The 15642-nt window shown below is 49.7% G+C and overlaps 1 protein-coding gene across 3 annotated transcripts in view; it reads right to left on the bottom strand.

Annotated features, from left to right (window-relative positions):
- ZHX2 (zinc fingers and homeoboxes 2) overlaps nt 1-13295 on the bottom strand; it is a 75192-nt gene extending 61897 nt beyond the window's left edge. For 2 of the 3 annotated variants that reach the window (XM_040587225.1, XM_040587226.1), the window contains exon 1: nt 13179-13277. The gene's annotated coding sequence lies outside the window, so the exon portion shown is untranslated. Of the gene's footprint in view, nt 1-13178 lie in introns of all 3 variants that reach the window. The other variant, XM_040587224.1, reaches the window with a different exon arrangement.
- Between the last annotated feature and the right edge of the window lie 2347 nt (nt 13296-15642).

The raw sequence follows: 15642 nt of genomic DNA, 5'->3' as shown, positions 1-15642 counted from the left end.
ACGGCTCACCAGGGGACCAACTTAACCACCAATGCTTCAGCAAACCACCAGCCTGCTCGGCTCCTACAGCCAGACATGCAGCCTGAGCTCGGAAAGCTAAAAAAAAAAAAAAAAAGAGAAGTTGCCAGCTCCTTCATATTCATGAGCTCTTTAATAATGCTCAACAAAACTTGGAGGCATGTTCTCTGCTGCTGCTCCTGCCCTTTTGCACAGCGAACAAGTCATAAATATTTCAGGGGAAGAGTCCAGAAAATCTGCAAGATTGGTCCTAGCCTTTTACAGCATTAATGAGCAGGCCATTAATAGTTAATGAAGCAGCTGCTGGTGATCTCAGAGGTAGAGGCAAGACCAGAAGAGCAGTGTTTGCCCATTCACTACAATGTGATAATGCAAGGGAAAGCTTGATCCTTTTATCAAATCCTCCCCATCACGGCAACACCCAGGAGCTGATCACAGGCCCTCTCCAGCAGAACTGCACCCAGCTCCCCCTGCCCCACTGCTGTCACCCAGCTGGGATGGAGACTGCTGCAAACGGCCTGAAACCACCATCCCGATGCTCTGGGCACGTCCGTGGGGGTGGAAAGACATCTGTGCTGCATCTTACTTCAAGATGAGCGCAATGTCCCAAATACTCACACGGGCAGGACCATGCAATGCATGTGTGCACGCTGTAGCTGCACGTATGTAAAAATACCGATAAAAAGAGTGGGGGCTTGGGCCTTTTAAGGGTCTCCGCTGCTTGTTCAAAGCTGTACCCTGAAAGCTAAGTAAACAATATCATCAGGCAGCCAACTTCAAAGAACCAGCCCCTGTGATTTCATTGAGGACTCCGGAGAAAAGGTATTTTTGCTGTGCTTACTCTTTCATACCTCTGCACTGACATCACCTCGCCCATTACATTTGCAGCAGGGAAAGCACATTGCCTTTCGGTAACCCCACTCGCCGGGAGTGTTACCGAGGATGGGCACCCAGCGGCTGCAGCCTGCCAGCCTGGGCAGGGGCAAAATGAAGGGGGGTAGCAAGAAGAACTGGGTAAAAGTTCAGACATCGCCAAACTCCACTTCCTTCTTTTTATTCCTGCTGGTATTGCTGACGTTTAAGGGATCTGTGAGGTCGGTTTCTGCCTGCCTCCGTGTTTGTGTGTCTGTGGGTCTACCAGCCCCAGTACTAAATTTTTTTTTTTTTACTTGCTGGCTAACGTCTGTCACATTTGACAGAAGGGAAAATCTTGGAAGACAGTAACTTCCTACCACTCCCTGAAAACAGACAGGGTGTGGAAGAGAGATCCCCATCACAACTGCCAGAAGTGGAGAGGGGTTACTGACACCTCTCCTGGGGCACACATGAATTCAATCTCACGAGCCAAACACGCTGGATAGCAGTGTGCGTTGGTCCCACTGGCCCGAGAAATAATCGGTCTCCCGGATTTCCGCTCACATCACATCTGGCTTGTCACACATGAAGCTTTTTCTGCTCAACAACCGACAGGTGTCTGCAGAAAAAGCAAGGATTGGTAGCAGAGACTCCGTGAAGACCCTCAGGTGGATAGGGAGAGCACAGACCCTTCTTCTTCAACAGCAAGCTCATGAACCGAGTGGGGTTTGGATGCAACCTGAATCTCTACCTTTTATGTACGTGTCCTTAGCACACAGTGCAAAAGTTTACACTTCACCTGTTCAGGCCGTGATGCTAAAAGCTGGCAGTCAAGAGCCTGGCATTCACTGGGAAGAAGAAAAGGAAAAGAAAAGCTTAATTTCAAAGTTACGGTGAACACCCTCCAATCCAGAGATGTTAAGCAGTGCCAGAGTCAAAGGCAACTGCAACATTGTGCCCTTTGTTAAATCATTAACTACCATTTGACTAATCTATCTGCAGATACTCTCTGAAGAAACAAAAAACTTCTATATCAACACCCCGCTCTCACCTGAAGAGTGGGCTCCCAACAAGCACCTTCCCAACAAGCACCTTCTGGGATGTTCGTCTTCTAGTTTTAACAAAACTGGTCCTTGGCTTTCCTTGCCTTCAAACAAGACTCTGCCTGCCTGCTTTCAATGCAGATCAAAGGTGACCTTAATAGATCCTCACTGTATTAATACCTATAAAATAAGTTTATGATGTTAAATTTCAAGTAATTATTTTATTCTATAATTTGATTAAAAACCATCATTTCCCAAACATGCCTTGGAAAAACAATATCACTATTTGAACTTAATAATTAAGTACGTAATTAGCAATTAATGTATAGTGCTTCCTTTTAAAACCCACAGCATGTAACACTCCTTCATGCTTTAAGTGGGGAGCATCTTAAAGTCGTTATAAACCTTGATTTAAAGGCTTTAATACCCTGAACTATTTAAATCACATTAAGGATGAAACTTCACGTATGAAGAACCCTGCCAAACCCAGATGTGCATTGGCCTGTGCCTCACCCTCATACCGTTTATTTCACATAATTTAAGAATGGATATTTTAAAACCGCAGACAAGTAAAAAAGAAGTTTCATGACCAAAAAAACCTACCCAACTTCAAATGTTTCTTAATCAGCTTCCTACATAGCTTCCAGTTTAAATAAAAAAAAAAAAAAAGAAAGAAAGAAAAAAATGTAGTAAGATTCCTAGTATTTTTCCTTCTCTAGCTACACTGCAGAAGTTTCAGTACTAAGTATGTGTCAAACTTGCTGTTCCCAACTTTCTGAGTACTTTTTACTGACTTTAAAACACAACAAAGGGACAAGGGCCACTCATGCACTAGCCAAAAATTAATCAAGCTGCAGCCCCAACCAAGCCAAGTGGCCACAGCAAAATGTGAAGAGTGTTTCAAGATGAGTATCTACATGTAAAAGACCAATAATAAACGGTGACAAATCACAGACCTTCTCTGCTGTAGTGCAGACCAGCAATCACAAATTTGAGCACAAGAAGGGTCTCCTGGCTGATCTGTGCCACAGGCTTGGTGTGGGAACTCTTCTGGAGGATGCTACGGCAGTGCCTAGATGCACAAACCAAACCCAACATGACAGTGACACACGGTAGCAGCCTCCACCCTGAGATACAGCAAAAAGGTCACGACAAGAGCGAGAAGGAACAAATAAAATCCCCATCTACAGCAGCATGAACAAAACACAGGCAGATTCAAAAATAAAATAAAATAACAGAAGCAGGTTAGATGAAAACACAAGCCAGTCTGAGCGGTCCTGCAAGAGCTGCACCTGCTGTGGGGTACTGCTTCTGCCAGGGAGAGGGAAACAGGAAAGGATGCAATGGGTCCAGGGCAGCTAACTGAAAAATGTGATTCAAATTCCAACACTGGCTGAAAGAAATCGATACAGAGAGGAGGCTCAGGTATGAATGCAGCTTTCCTGTGCAAGTACACTGTTTCCAAAAGGCAGCAAACTACACCTCATGCCGTCACACACAAAACATCAAAAAGAAAAGTTAAAAGCACGGCAGGGACACTAGTAATCCCCATCCCCTCTTGCTGCCCGTGACCTTCTGTGAGTAACACAGCCTGCAAAGAGCCACAAGCTCGTTGCCCTACAGTACTGCATACTGTTTACATCACCACCAATACTGGGATGCAGCAGTGCTGATGTTAAATATCCAATACCCTCCTCGCAAAGCACCTCGCTCACATTTCAGGGGGTGCTTCAGATTTAATAGTGCATTTCAAAGCAGGTCCCTCACTCCACCAAGCACCACAAAAGCTCTTTTGCCTGTGGATGGAAAGGAGCTTTTCCTGCCCTGCGAGCACCCTAGCGCAGCAGGCTCCCTGCTGGGATGCAGACAGAGCTCTCCAAAGTGATGGCAGGGTGGAAACAGGCAGGTGAGGGAAGAGGGCAAGGAAGACAGTACTACAAAGAAATCAAAAATGCAAAACACGCACTTTACAATGTACTTCCTCCCCAACTGGGCAGAGGGTGCAGACAGAGGTTTGTCCCTTTTTTACTTAATTAAAAAAAAAAAAAAAAAAACACCACACCATATTTAAGTCCCTTAGAAATGCTGTGGGAAAGGTGTAGAGGGCTCAGCAGGGAATCGGGGCCAGCTGGCGAGGGGTGTGCTGCTGCCTGGTCACCCCCTGCTCCCCAGAGCTGCAGACCCTGAGGCTGAAAGCACCCGCTCTTGAGTGCTTTGCGGAGAGAACAAGACCATCCGCTGCTTGCCAAGAAACAAGAGCAGAGCAAACAAAAAGGAGTTCAGATTTCAGGAGATTAACTTTAAATCCACCAACTCGGCACTCTGATCTGCTGCTGCAGAAGTGATGGGGCCGGAGCTAAGATCATCCCTATGCATGAGCTCTTTTTGGCATAAATAATACCTTGTGACACTCCTCTCCTGGCTCAGACATGCACTGAGTGTTTGCACACTTCTCCTGGACCGTCACACAGACAGTGAACATGGAAAAATACGGTAAAACATGAAAATAAGGTACTTATAGGCAAGATTAAGATCGAGGATAACAGGACAAGCAAGCATCACTTAAGGCACTTCAAGTATATTTAGGCTTGAAAGCAAAATACTTTAGAGCTAACATTTTTTCCCCTGTATCTGATTAACTGTGAATTTTGAAACTTGTGTTTGCCCTGAGCAGTATTTCCCAAATCACCTCATCCCTTCAACATAACCACAAGACAGGCAGACGAGATGCCAGCAGATACGCAGAGGAGGGGCATTCTGTAAAAACTGTTTAGGCAACAGTAAAATTGTGAGGATGCTCTAACTCTAAAGAAACAGAAGATGCCAAGCAAAGAGCAGTTAAGAAAACAGTTCTCTCCGAAGACATTGTTCTTCCTCATCCCTCCTATTGCTTTAAACCACGTGTGGAGCCTACTCTTTCCTTGTGCTGGATGATCCCAGATAGACAGAGGGAAGTAAAGGTTTCCTAAGGCAGCAGTGTCCTCCGAATTTATTCAGCACCAGTTGCACCTGGAAACTTCCCACTCGCAGCAGCTGGGCAAAATCTTGCAGGTCCTCAGCAGCCACCGACCCCTGCACGCAGCCATCCAGCACGATTGTGCTGGGGGCTCTGCTGTGTTTGCTAACGCTCTCACACAGCATCCCCAGGCACTTTCCCTGGTTCAAAAACCCCACACAAGGCTTTTTCAGCATCTTATCACTGCCAGCTTCTCAAATAAAATGAAACCTAACCCTCAAAAATGTAACACAGTGGAGCTGGTGCCTTCCTGGCAAGATGCTTGTACCTGAGCACAGGCTGGGTAGACCTGTGCCTTCCGTTAAAGCCCAGGTAAAAGGGTTTCCGGCTCTCAAAACAACCTGGCTGCCCAGTCCTGAGAGATGAGGAACAGATCTCAAAATTCTGCAGCTGCCAGGTCACGATGACTCCTGGTACCATGCATTACATGACGGTAATGAAAAGCAGCATCACATTTGTGACAGGCTGCAAGCGATGTCATGGGGATGCCGGACGGTGACAATGAAATAAATGAGTGATAAAGGACCTGTAACCACCTTTTGCTGAGCAAAAGGAGGGTGTTGGTGCGGTGGTCCCACAGGTGGGAGCAGCGACAGCCGTGCGAACAACCACCAGGTTGGTGGAAAACACCAAGCGCTCTCCCCAGAAGGGAGCTGAGCAGTCAAGCAACTTCCTCGCCTTTCAGTCACTTGGAAATAAAGAGGTCCAACCAAACACCACTCTTCTCAGAAGACCAGGAAGGGGAATCTTTGGAAAAATGCAGAAAAACCTCAGCTCTGGGGGGACCGTGATCCTCTGGCATAACCCAATCTTCCCCAATTTTCACAGAAACTGTACCTAAGCTCAGCAGATGACAAGCACCAAAGCCTGTAACAGCAGCGTGCTCCTAGCATATCATTTAAATAAATCAGTTTCTGGAGAGACAAAAGACAAGGAAAAACTCCCTGCGGTGCCTGACAGTTCGTGCTGAAGAGGATGCTGACAAAAAACCAAAAAACCACAACAAAACATATTTGCTTTAGAGGTGGGAGGCAGGAAGACGGGTGGGGAAGGCATCTCCTCAAAAACACTTCAGGCCAGAACCATCAGGACTTTCCTTTATTTCGTGTGAGAGTGAATCAGCAGCACTCCGCCAGCCCGGCAGCAAAGCTCGGAGATGCCGGCGCTGTCTGCTTCGTACTGGCTTCTCCCTGCAGGAGAGGACACAAAACCTCCCCACATCGCTTCCCAGGGCCTCTGTCCCAGCACTCTTTGAAATCCAACAAAACTTACTACCTCCAACTGTTTACTCTGGAATTTTCTTCCAGCAAATAAGATTTTTAAAAAGAACAAGTATTTTCCCACTCCTGCTATCTGAGTGAAGTGTAACGTAAAGTAACTGAAACTAATAAGCATGAAATTAGGTTGAGAGATATTAAAAAAAAACATCCAAAGCTTGCAGGGTGAGAAAAAGAAACACATACATCGGAGGCAAGGGAAGGGGCACAGAGTTCTTGAAAAACACTGCCATTTTATTAAACCCTTCTGAGGGTGCCTTTAGCAGCAGCCCAGAACCTGCTTTTTTTGGGTGCTATTTACAAAAAACACACAAACCACAAGATTCTGCTTCAAAAGAAAGGAGATGCATTCTTCCCTATACAGCTTTGCTCACAGGACTTCTTCCTCCACTCATCAGACCGGACAACAGGTTAAATAACCCTGAACTCGAAGCTTCCTTAGTTATGGTTCTTGACTCAAAACAAATGAAAAAATCCCTTTCCATTTGTTTGTGCTTTTTTTTTTTTTTTTAAGCTCCAGCGAGTGAAATATGCAGTTTTAACACTTACTAGAAAATTGTGGGAACAACAGACAATGACAAAAGAGAAGCCAAAATCAACAGGTAATTTGAGGTTGCAGATTTAAAAAAAGTATTTAGCATTTAAGAGGGGAAATAAGGTCAGGACGGGAAGAATGGGGAAAAACGAGAGGCAAGGAAAACTAAGACTTCAGGGCCATGGTGGGGTATGGAAACTACTGTGAGAAATCCCAACCCCACCTCTCTCACGGCTCGCATGAAGTTAATTATCCCCTCCGTTGGTGCCAACTGGGACCACACTGTAAATCACACCATCAATATGCTGCAAGTTAAAAAATAATACTTTTACATATCTATCTATCTATCTATCTATCTATCTATCTATCTATCTATCTATCTATCTATCTATCTATCTATCTATCTATCTATGTATCTATCTCTCACTTAAGAAAGGAGGGAGTGCCACAGAGTTGCTTCTGACCAAAACTGTTTCCATGCAAACCCACAGATAAGGGGAAAGCGAGTGGAGTAACACAACGGAAGTAACTTTGTTTTCAGCTTTGCCACATTTTTCCAGGAGAGGTTGAATTTCAGGAAGTGGAGGAGCCTCCCAAGCGAACTGAACTATGCTGTGGTCAGGTAACACTTGTCTGGAGAAAACCCCGGGACGTGCACACAGCCACTTGTGTCTCAGCCAGGGTGCGTCTGCTCCTGTCCCCCAGAGCTTCCAACACCCGCTCCTGCAGGGAGGACCGGGCTTAACTGGGGCTTAACTCAAGCAGTAAAAAGGGTTTCCCAGAGAGGGGTGTTGATGTGCAGGCATCAAGAGCTGAACAAGCACATGACACAGACATCTCTGCATGGGAACATCTCATGTCAGGTGTGTACCGCTAACACTTACCATGCGGTTCAATCAGGCAGGGCAGGACACGTCACTGAGGTAGCTGCACTAGCAAAACCTGCCAGCAGAAAGGCTGTTACACCAGCAAAGGGGCATTTCTTGCTGATGCCACTTCCCAAACTCATCGCACGGGGTTGGGAGGATAAAGTCACAACCAGAAAATTCACCCAAGGAGCAATTTCTTGGCATGGTCGTAGGATGCTGACCCCACCAAAGCGCTCATGCACTCCTAGGTGTTGGGTACCCTGTGTAATGAGATATTATGTAGTCTGAAATACATACATGCTTACTTTTTCCCTGTAAGAAGTAGTGATTTACTGTAGTGATAGGACAAGAGGCAAAAGTTTTAAAGAGGGTAGTTAAGATTGGACATTAAGGAAGAAATTTTTTACAGTGAGGGTGGTGACCCACTGGAACAAGTTGCCCAGCAAAGCTGTGGATGCTCCACCATTAGCAGTGTTCAAGGTCAGGCTGGATGGGGATTTGAGCCATTTCCTGCCCATCACAGGGGATGTTGGATGAGATGATCTTTCAACCCAAACCCTCCTATAGCTCTATGATCTTATGGATGCTGGGGTTGCCCTCGGAGCCAGAGCCCCAGGAGGTGGGCAGCCAGAAGGTCTCCCCCGGCTGTGAGATGAGGGGCAGCACGAGATGGAGATGACCTATATCACTTTGGAGCTTGTGAATGGTGTAGATGGCAACTGAGCCCAGGGGTAAGCCTGGACCACAACCCTGCTTAATCTGCAGTCTATGGGGCAGCCCGGCTGGGCATCTGCAAATTCCTCCCAAAACGTCTGCAAAAGTTAATTTGAGAGGCAAGAAAGTGGTGAACGAGCTTCGCTTCGCTAGATAAGGTCTCGGCTGGCAAGTCTGCTCGAGGGCCACAAGCTGGAGAAGATATAAACTGTAGATGTATCTGGGGAGGCTCGTTGCCAGAGTGACACTGCATTCCTTGCACGCGCCCTGCTTTCACCACCCGGCATGTACCCTGCACACCAGGCCAATTCAGAAAAGGTTGTCAAAACTCGCTGAAATCCCCCCCGCTCCACTCCCGATGTGCGATTTCTAACCACACAGGCGTTACAGATCACCTTCTTCCCCATTCGCTTCCCAACCCTTCCTCCCTTCCCCGTCAGCCCTCCAGATGGCAAGTGCTCCCCTCTGCCAAGCGCCGACATGAGCCTTCCCACTGCCAGCCCCGCTCAGGGCATCGCCTGCTGCAGGCAGCTCGGGCACATGCCATCTCATCCACGAATTCAAGGGGATACTGCACCATAACCCATGTCCTCGGCTACCAGAATACCCCCACACCAAGGGGACTTTAAGTCCCCTCTCAGTTACCGATGCCAAAACCTCCTCTGCTTGCCTGCGCCGTCCTCCCTCTGCTCGCTAACAAAAAACAGCCATTTGAGGCTTGTTCAGTGCTAAATACACAAAATCATTTCACACATCTCCCTCAGTTTGACTGGATCTCCCGGTTTTACCAGCCGACTCACAATACTGGTCATCTTACATGAACTCAGCTTATGGAAAATTCAGGTTTCACTTCAGAAACTGGTTTTGGGCCCCATGGTTCTGTGAAAGGCTTGCCAAGCGCATTGTCTTATATCCAGTCCCACAGAGTTTCTTGAAACAACTGCAAGTTCATCTTTCTTAAAACAAAACAATCAAACAACCCACCCTCCTGATTTGCAAAAGCATGGCAGGGTTTTTTGGGTTTTTTTTTGGGGGGGAGGGGTGTGTTGGTGATGTCTGAACTGCCTCCGGATGGCAAGGCTGGAATTGAGCTCTCTTCCCTTCATCTTCCAAGGGCCAATTCATTTCATTCCCATTTTGCTACACCGTTGCAAACCAAACTCTCAACTACTACCCTGTATGAAAAGTATTTGTAAGGTTCTGGAAATCAACAGCTCTTCTGGCTTCTTCAGAAAAAGCCCAAACTTATTGCTACCCTGGGACTGATCCATACCATGGCATCCAGTAAACTTCAGACCCATCTGTTCTTGAAGGGTTGATAAAATAAACTAACACCACAAATATTAGTTCCAGCTGACGTGACACATGTAAACACACCTTGACAGAAGACCAGCAATTACTTTAATGGCTTTAAATTGATGCCTTTATAGATTATTTCAATGCCTCCTTTTGTTTATTACTTACTTTCGATATGAATAGATACCGACATCCAGCTGTGCATGTTACAACCTCAGTTTGCAAGTAACTTTTAGGGAAAGAACACACTTGCTGAATTATCCTCACACATGAAAGCCAAAACTACAATTACACTCTCTCCACACAAAAAGCAAATGCAGCTTTAACTGCAGCCTGACAGCCATGCTAAAATCCCAAGGAAGTCAGTTGTGCCACTGTCCATTTCTAAACAAATTGTAACCAAAATACTATTTTGGTTTATTTTCAGTGGATGTTTTCATTCCTTAAGTGGACGCACAGGAAAACAATCTATACGTGAGTCAAAACATCCCAACCAGAAGACACTCCGAATAATATTGCTGAGGATCATCCGAGTTAGAGCAAAGCTAAAAGGAGTAAAACCCAAAGATGTCACACATGCAAATACAGTGATGTCATGCCTGGCATTAAAATCTTCACCTTGTACGAGGATGAGCAAAACCTGCTGTGTTCTCGTTCCAGCCTGCAGCAGTTTGAAACTGGTTTGAAAATGTAAAAAGCAGCAAGTAACTTTGCTATATTTAATGCTAGCTTTCTTTTTTTGACTTTTAATAAAAACACAATAAAATTCGCCTCCCTAACAAAAAGAACCAAAACATGATGCTGCCAACTTGGGCTGCCTCATACAATGGATTATTGATTTTACAGACACTGTCTAGAAATTGTTGTCTGCAACCAGGGTAAAAAGGGGAAAAAAAGTGGTACTTGGAGAGAAAGCAGTTGGAAGGAGCGTGCTCCTTTCAAACACTGACAGCAGAGATGTCCAGTGGGATGAAACTGGAGAACTTCTGGGGGGGAGCAGGCAGAAAAATGTCATTTTATGAAGGTGAGTAATCACATAGGGTCCAGGCTGATAACTGAGCTGTACACATCTCTAAGCGCTTTCCAGCACTGAGTTCATCACAGGTAGAAGAAGAGAGGACGAACACAGGACAGCTCTTGGTCATTCATTTCTGCAGAAGGCTGGAAGAGGATAAACACGCACACAGCTGCTGAAGTAAAGTAAGGACTGGCCAACAACTTTAAAAATGCATGGGTTAAGAAGGATATAAATGCATGGGCATTTATATTCTCCCCAGCTGCTGGCCAGTACCTTGCTTTCCCTGACCTGGAGATCAATTTGCAATTCTGTGTTTCAAAGAGCTGTTGAGTTCATACAACAGACTGAAGCCACATCTACATTAGAAAGGCTTTACCGGGACAGGAATATATTACACTGGCAAAGCACTCCGGTCACAGATACCTCTTGAACAACAAAATTACTCTTCTACCGGTCTAATAAAACCACAGCTACACACAGCAGTGTTACTTCACATGGCATTTCCCAGTAAGGCCACATGCAAAAGGTTTCTGCTAGAGCCATGAGACCCCTGCTAGTCACACCTGTGCCTGCACAAATATCCCAGCCCTGGCTAGAAGGGACGAGCTCCGTGCAAAGTTTTTTTTTTAAAGACAACTTATTGACCAACTACATGTGGATTATTTTAGGTGAGCTGGATGACAAATCAGAGAGCGGCAATCATTTACCCTCATTTGCTGTAAAAGAATTACGTTGAGACATTTGACATTTTAGTTCTCAGCCTCAATTTGGAAAGTTTATTTTTGGGATGACTAACATTGCTCCACTAAAGGATGTGCTACGATCCCTTCCTGAACTGGGACCTTGACATCCGTGGGACAAAAAAATCCAACAGGAAAGACCAGTTTTGCCTAGCGGACAGCCTTCGGCTGTGACCCCATCGAGGGAGCCCCTGTGCTGCCAGAGTTGCAGCCTCACCAGGCACCGCAGGCTCCAGCACCCTCACCTGCTGCTCCCCACGGCCCACCCAGCACCCAGCTGGGAGGAGGTGCTGACACCCAGCAATCCTGACCACCCAGTCACCTTCCCACCCAGCAAGATCCCTCCTCTTCCCTCCAATTCCTTCTCCTTTGGACGCTTTCCCCCCTTTCTGCTCTCCACCTTCCAGCCTAAAACTTTTTGCTGAGTTGCCCTGCAGGGCAGGGTCCTTGCAAGCTCCCAGGATTTAATGGGAGCACCTGCTCTGAGAGGATGGAGAGCCTCCATCAGAGAGGTGCCTGGGCAGCCCAAAGCGGGAGGGCATCGGGGCCATGTCCCCCAACAAGCTGTCTCCCACAGGAGGGAATCCCAGGCAAAAGGGAACAAAAGGGCTCGGGAAAGAGCTGGGCAAAGGGATACCCCAAAGTCAGGCAGGTACATTCCAACTCCACTTCCAAGTTTTACTCCTAGCAAAGAGGGGAGAAAATTCTGTCATTTGCTGTCTCCCTCATCCCAGAGGGAGAGAGAGAAGGGGGGGGGGAGATGGTTGTGTGGTGGCTTTGGAAATCAGCTAAAACAAAAGGGAAAGTCACCTCTCCTAAAAAAAAAAGGAAAAAGAAGAAAAAAAAAAAAAGTGGATGCAACATGCCAAAGGCCGAGCTTCCCCAAATCTCCCCATCCCGGGGAAAACACAAATGCCAGAGGCAGGCAGAGACTTTCGCCGAGGCTGCGGGAGGGATGGAGCGGGCGCCCGGCTCTGCCCCGCCGCGCTCCGGGCTCGGTGCCGGCCGCTCCGCTCCGCCCCGCCCCGCCGCGCTCCGCGGCCACCGGCAGCGACCCCCGCGCCACGGCCCCGCCGTCACGGGGAGGTTCACAGCGGCGGGGGGGGAAGGGGGGGGGGGCAGGGAAAAAACCAATTAATCAAAAATTAAACCAGCAGAAAGCGCTGCCAAGTGCGGCCGCGGGCGCGGAGACACGCGTGGCGGCGGCGCCCGGACCCCCCCGCGCCTGCAGCCCCCCCGGGGCGGCTGCCCCCCGCCCTGCCAGCCAGCGGCTCCTTTTTAGAGACCGCGCTGACAAAATCGCCCTGCTCGCCTCTACGTAACGCCCTGTCGAAAGCGGACGCCATATTTTGTGTTGCTGATGTCGACATAGACAAACGTAGACATGTTTTTTCCTCCCCCCCCCCCCCCCCTTCTCCTGCCTTCCCCCCTTCACCCAAACTTGCGATCGGGAGGCGGCGCGGGGCGCGGGGAGGAGGGCGCGGGGGAAGGAGGCTGCATGGCGAAAAAATTAAAAATATAGCTAAAAATAATTAAAAAGCCCACCCCAAACACTTCCCCCCCCCCCCGGCTCCCACCCCGCGGCGGTCTCCCCCGCCCCCCCTCCCGGGTCCCGGGAACCGGACAGTTTTTACGGGAGGAAAAGTTGGGTGCGAAGCGGCCGGGGCGGGAGCGGCGGCGAGTGCCCGTGTGCAGGGAGGGGGCGGCCGGGGAGGGGGGCGCCGCGCCGCCGGGGTCCGGGGGGGGGGGGTTGGGGTTGGGAGGGGGGGGGGGGAGCCCGCCTGGGAAGTTTCCTACCTGCGCCCAAGGCGGCGGCACCGACTGTCCCGGGCGGAGCGGCACCGGGGCTCCGCCGCGGCAGCCCGCGGCCGCGGGACCCCGCGCCCCCCGCCCCCGCCCCCGCCGCGCCGGCCCGCGGGGAGACACGCGCGCCCCGCCACGCGCGCACGCACGCACACGCGCGCCGCCCCGGCCCCGCCGCGGGAAAAAAAAAAAAAAAAAAAGGAGGGGGGGGGTAGAGGAAAAAAAAAGGAGAAAAAAAAAAGAAGGGAAAAAAAAAAGAGCCCTCGATCGGTGGGGATCTACGCCAAAACCCACATGATCTCTGACGTCAGCGTGCGTATTTGCATACGATACCACCGCCGGCGCGGCCGCCGGGGTCCCTCGGCGCGGCGGAAAGTTGCGAGCGGGGCCGTGCCCCCCCGCCGCCTCGCGCCCGGCCCCCCGCGCCTCCCGCGGCTCAGCCCCGCGGCTCTGCCGCGCATCCCCCCCCCCCCCCCCCGCCCCCCGCCCCGCGCGCCGCGCGCGTGGGCTCCGCCGCGCGCTCCGCAGCCCGTGCGGCGGCACCGCCGGTCCGTGCCCGGCCCGGCCGGTGGCATCTCTGGTGTCGCCCCCGTCCCGCTCCACGGGTGGAACGTCACGGCCCCCCGCCCCCCCCGGCACCCCCATCCCCCGGGCGGATCCGGGGGTTCGCGGCGGGCCTCCCACGCCCACCCCGGGCGGTGCGAGCCGTGGCGGCGCCAGGGGTGTGCGGACCCTTGGCATTGGGGCGGGGGGTAAGGACCCTCGGTCCGGGATCCCGCGTGGGGATGGCAGAGGCTGCACCTCCGTTCTAGGACGTGGGGACGGGACCCCCACCTTGGCGTGGCGGGGGGGTACCCCCTTGCTATAGGGACGGCGGGGGCCGGAGCCCCGCTATAGGGACGGCGAGGTTAGACCCCCGCCGCGGGTGCCGGACCCCCGCTGTGGGGCGGGCGGTGGGATACTGGGGGGCTGGCCGAAGCTGTGCCGCCAGGCTGCCCCCTCCGAGACGCGGCGGGTTACCGGGGCCGGTGGGGGAGCGTTCCTCCATCCTCGCCTTGCCACGGAGGTTTTCCGAGCCACCCGATTTTAGGGGGGCTTCAGGCGGTGGTTGTTTATCGCTTTGCAGGAGGTGGTGTGTATTCCCGAGGGATGCTGCTGGAATCTCTGCTCCGCTGCTGCATCGCCGGGATCCGTCCCCCCAGTTTAAAACTGTCGTTGAACTCTTGCGCCTCTTTGCCTTTCTCCCACAGAGATGCAGACAGATAGGGCCCAGGCTATTTTCTGTTTACTTCAATGGATTAATTAAAAGAAAAAAATTACCGATTGTATCTTTCTTCTAGATAGCACATCTTCCAACAAGTCCAGGCTAATAGGACGTAGGAGTAGCGTAATCTCACTGTAACTCCAGGGGTGTGCTATCTACCATGCCGTACCTTTGATTAGATCGCGTTAAATTAGTATTTTAATTGTATACTTAAACCCCCCAAGGCTTTAAATCTCCGCTTGCTCCGGCTCTCGCCCTGCCCCGCAGCACCGGCGCTGGGGCTCGCAGGGCTGCAGCCCCTATCCCGGCTGCAGAGCTTCCTTAGGGAACATTTTTCTTTCCCTTCCCCGTGGAGGGCTGGGGACTGGCTGGTATTAGTGTCAGAAGAGGAGCTCGAAGTTATTGCAAGTGAATAATCGAGGAAGAACGTAAATATGTCAAAGCAGTGTCAAGAGATTTCTGTGCAGGGATACCCTTCTCTGAGTAGGCGTGTTTCTGCCTGCCTGATTGAGTACCGTCTCTGCGAGTATTTGATAACAGAATGGATTCCTCCTTCCTCGCTGCCACCAGCTCCGAGATTCCTGCTAACTTTCCCACTTCTTTCTAGATCGAAGCTAGATCGATCAGGGACAAGCCTAGCCATCCCCTCCGCGCTTGCTGGGGGCACAGTAGATGACCATTAGAGCTTGTGGATGCTCATTGAACTCTGGTTTTCCTCCCTAGAGTTTTGTTTTTTTTTTTTAAAAAAAAAAAAAAAGTGGAAATGCCTTTTTTCTTATTTTGTTTAAGTGTTCGGCAGCTGTTCAGCTCTGGAAATATTTCTGAATTCTGAATGCCTGGGAGGAAAAAAAAAAAGATATTTTAGGAGGCAAAAATATTTCCCCCCAGGATACACTTTTTTTCCCTACTGTCTCAAATTCTTTTTCTATGATTTGGAAAAAGAGAAAAGCCAAAGTTTAAATAAGACTACTGTGCTTATGAATATAAAGTGTTCTTGAAAGGGTGCATCAACGGAAAAGCAGGCGAAAAATCATCTGCTTGCTCTCATCCTAATTGACAACTTTACTTTAAGGCCTCTTTAACTTCTTTTACCTTGCCAAATGCGAAAGGCTCTTTGATGCATAGGGTGATACGGCAGCTAATACTGCCTTTCAAGTGCAAAAAAGGGCTGTCAATGGGAGCCGTGCCCGGGGT

Source organism: Falco naumanni, chromosome 3 (genome assembly GCF_017639655.2).
Source record: "Falco naumanni isolate bFalNau1 chromosome 3, bFalNau1.pat, whole genome shotgun sequence".
Lineage (NCBI taxonomy): Eukaryota > Metazoa > Chordata > Aves > Falconiformes > Falconidae > Falco > Falco naumanni.
This window is presented reverse-complemented; position numbering and strand designations above follow the sequence as displayed.